The sequence below is a fragment of the Manis pentadactyla genome, unplaced genomic scaffold (assembly GCF_030020395.1).
Source record: "Manis pentadactyla isolate mManPen7 unplaced genomic scaffold, mManPen7.hap1 scaffold_345, whole genome shotgun sequence".
NCBI lineage: Eukaryota > Metazoa > Chordata > Mammalia > Pholidota > Manidae > Manis > Manis pentadactyla.
Window position 1 is genome coordinate 34,691 of NW_026644732.1, and position 3,702 is coordinate 38,392.

The window sequence follows — 3,702 nt, forward strand, 5'->3', positions numbered from 1 at the left end:
GGTATATCCGACACAAGGGGAGAGACTGGCCTTATTTAGACTGCTCTCCACCAAAACCAACGGAGCTACCACCTAGGTTTCAAGAAAGGGGTGGGGAGGTCACATGATCAGATTGATGTTTTGAAGACAGCATGCCAGCTGCACTAGAGAGATCAGATTAGAGGTAGGGAAGGGTCAAGGAAAATAGCTGGGGGTCGGTGGGAGATACAACCTAGACAAGATGAGAGTGCTGAGTAAACAGTGATGCAGAGGTCTGAAAGATAACAGTGAATTTGAACTGTTTTTCAGATACATTTTTTTCCCTTGAAGTTAATTCTTCTGCCAATTTTCTATGACACATTCTCTTTAATTTTCATGAGCAATTTTATAGTAATGATATTAGCTGTTTATGTCATATTTGCTGTATTTCTTTTTTCTACTTGGTTGTCCTATTTTTTTCCTTTGGCATGTTCTTCAGTTTTTCTATAAATGTATCCATATTTTTTTCCCTTTGTAGTTTTTCTTTCATTTATTTTCAATTTCAACACCTTCCCTCCTCTCCACTTTTTTCTGTCTTCCCCCCCCACCTTCATACAAGAACATAAAAAATTTACTTCAGTGTAGGATGTGTATAATTCATTCAGACTTCCAGCAACATTTACAGAGCACCTACGTTGTACGGGAGAGACATATACACAAAACAGAGAAACAGGTACAAGTGTTTCCAAAGTAGAGAGCACTCTGGCTGCACACAGAACAGACACCTCGCCCAGACTGAGGAGAATTAGTCAAAACTCCCTGAAGGTCAAATTTAACTGTTCTGAAGGGGCCTGGAAACTAAGTGCAAGAAGAGCGAGCCTTAAATGAAGAGTGGTAAATGACTATCACTCCTACTCTCGGAGTAATTTCAGAATTGAACAGGAAGCTCACTAGTATTTTCCATGAATTCCCAGGGATATCATTCCAGGTAAGGTCTCAGACTACCTCAGACGTAATCTAATGGTAAAAGTCCACCAAATGTTTTCTGGAACTAGCACAAGCTTAATGTATGCTTATGAATATATACTAAATACTCTCAGTTTCCCTTTTCAATATATTTAAAATGAAATCTAGGCTTAAAACCTAGCAGCAAAGCAATAACATATTTCGGTTTTATTTCCTACTTCACCCCACAAGTTCCCATCAATGAAGAGTTACCTATCCCTATACCTCCCAAGAGGCTTCCTACTGCCACCTCTTCTCTGCTTATTCCAGTCCCTCTGCCTGGAATGCCCTCTTCCCCTTCCCTCATCACCAACTGCGATTCCCGTGTAAGATCCTTAAAAAACAAGAACAAATATCACTCACCTCATTTTGCTCCGGGCATTATTCTGTATCATAGGTGGGTGTTTCTTACTCTTTCCTATCTGAGTGTGGCTTGCCTGGCTACTGAAAGTGTGTCATACACAACTACATAATGTATGAACAGTGACTTACTCACGGGCAGACACCTTCATACCCACTGAACAAAGATAACAAAAAACTTCCTTTGCTGTAGCTGTGAGATCCTCATTTGACCCTTGCTTTCCCAGATTACTTTAGGTCTTCAGATGACTTATGACTCCCTTGAAGAGAAGCGGAAACTGGAAAGACGACAGGCGCAGAAAGGGTAGCCTACGGATATGGACACGTTATGGTGGAGGTGATGAGAGCAAACGCCTGATTTAGAGCTGGATTTACTAGAGAGAAAGAGAACTGGATACAGCACGCATAAATAGCTTTCTCTTAAAATTTCGGTGTGAATGGAGAGAAGACATGCGGCAACGAACACACACAGTTAAAACCGGTACTGTCTCGTGCCAGAGCAGCCGTGTGTGAGGAATTCCCCACGGGTCTCCATCCCGCCCTCCGCTTCCGGCGGCCAGGAAAGGCAGGTAACGCGGAATGGCAGTTTAACTGTTGGCACCGCGCGCCTCACGGACTCCAGTCAACACAGCTCTCACGACCTTGGGAGGAAAGCACCACGAGCTTCGCGTACAGACAAGGGCACCGAACAGAGACACCAAATCACCTTCCCAAAGTCCCCCACACAGAAACGCACGGGGCCTCGGCGCCAGACACACGCCCCTCGCAGCGGCCGCCTACAGACCGAGGGGGGCGTTCCCGCCGCCGCCCTGCGCGCCCCGGGACACCCGCCCGCAGCCGCGCTCCCCGCCCTCGCTCCGCGCCAGACCGCGCGCCCGCCGGAGGGACGCAGAGGGACCTTTCCGAGGCCCGAGAAGGCCCCCAGACCGCGGCACTTACCTCGCTGCTGAGGCTCGGAGTCCCCGGCCGCGCCACGACGGGTCCAGGAGGGGCCGCCGCCGCCGCCGCCGGGACGTGAAACGCGCCGGCCGGATGGCGGCTGCGTGGCCACGCCCCCGGACGGCACGCCCTTTCATCCAAAACATACAGAAATAGCTATTTTCGTCGTGTGTATGCAAAAAAACCCCTGTGGTTTATAGAACTTCATCTTTTATCCTCAAGTATTTAAGAAAAAGTTTCAAATTCTGTCTCTGCAGTGGAATCTGTGTATCTGAAGGCTGAGGTCTATGTTTAGTCTAAATTGTATTGCTTGCTAAAAATTTGAATGAAATTAATTATATATATTAAAGAAAGGAATAAATTACCACCAGAGAGAGTATGGTTTTATATATATATATAATATATATAATATATACATATATATTCTTTGCTCCTCCCTTTTCCATCCCATCACTTAGCTCTATATTTTTATTTCTTAACTCTTATTACTTCAACAACTCCCTAAATGGCATCTCTGTACAACTTTTCTCATTCGTGATCCATTTTTGATATCACTACAGATTGATATTTCCCAGCAGAATGGTTCTGATCACACCTACACTCAACAATCTGGAACAACTACAATGTTTTCAGTGAAAAGAGAAGCACTATTTCTTGTGTTCCAACTACAAGGAGCTAAAGGTCATAGGCACTTTACTTTCATTATTTCCTTTCACTAGATATAAGAAAAAAATTGTCAAGTAGGAGGTCATAATTTGGAGATGTTGGATTACGTTTCATTTATTGTAATCTTACACTGAAAAACATACTATTTGTGCCATTTATTATCTTGAGAAATCTGCATCACAGGCTGAAAATTTCTATATCAAAAACAGATAACCTAACTGTACTAAGGTAAGGAATAACAGAAAAGTATGTTGAGTGATAAGCACTGAAGAATTCAAGTAATGGTGGCTGGTGCTAGTGTACGCATGGTTCCTATAACAATCTGTTGTTTCCATTTTAAAAAATGAGAAAACTCAGGCTAAAGTAAGTTTTATTGTCTAAGAGCACATAAATAGAAAATTGCATACGCAGGATTTGAACCCCTTTCTATATGACCATACAGTCCTAGATGATTATGCAAAACCATATCCTTTAAGGTAGATGAACCTGAATATTCACAGACTTCATAATCCTTTTAGACAAGTTTTCTTTCCACTATAATGTTTTGCTTTCGCTCTTCCCTTGCCCTGCTTCTCTTAAGCCACACCAAACTAGTCATTGTTATATCACCCAGTTACTGGTTTTATGCCTCTTGTCTACATTTATGTCGTCTGAAATTACTTCTTCCATCTTTCTGTGTGGCAGATGTTTCCCATTTTAAAAATTTCTGACAAAGTATTACTAAATCACTCAATATTTCTAATTATTTACTTTGAGAGCTGAAAGGAAAGTCAT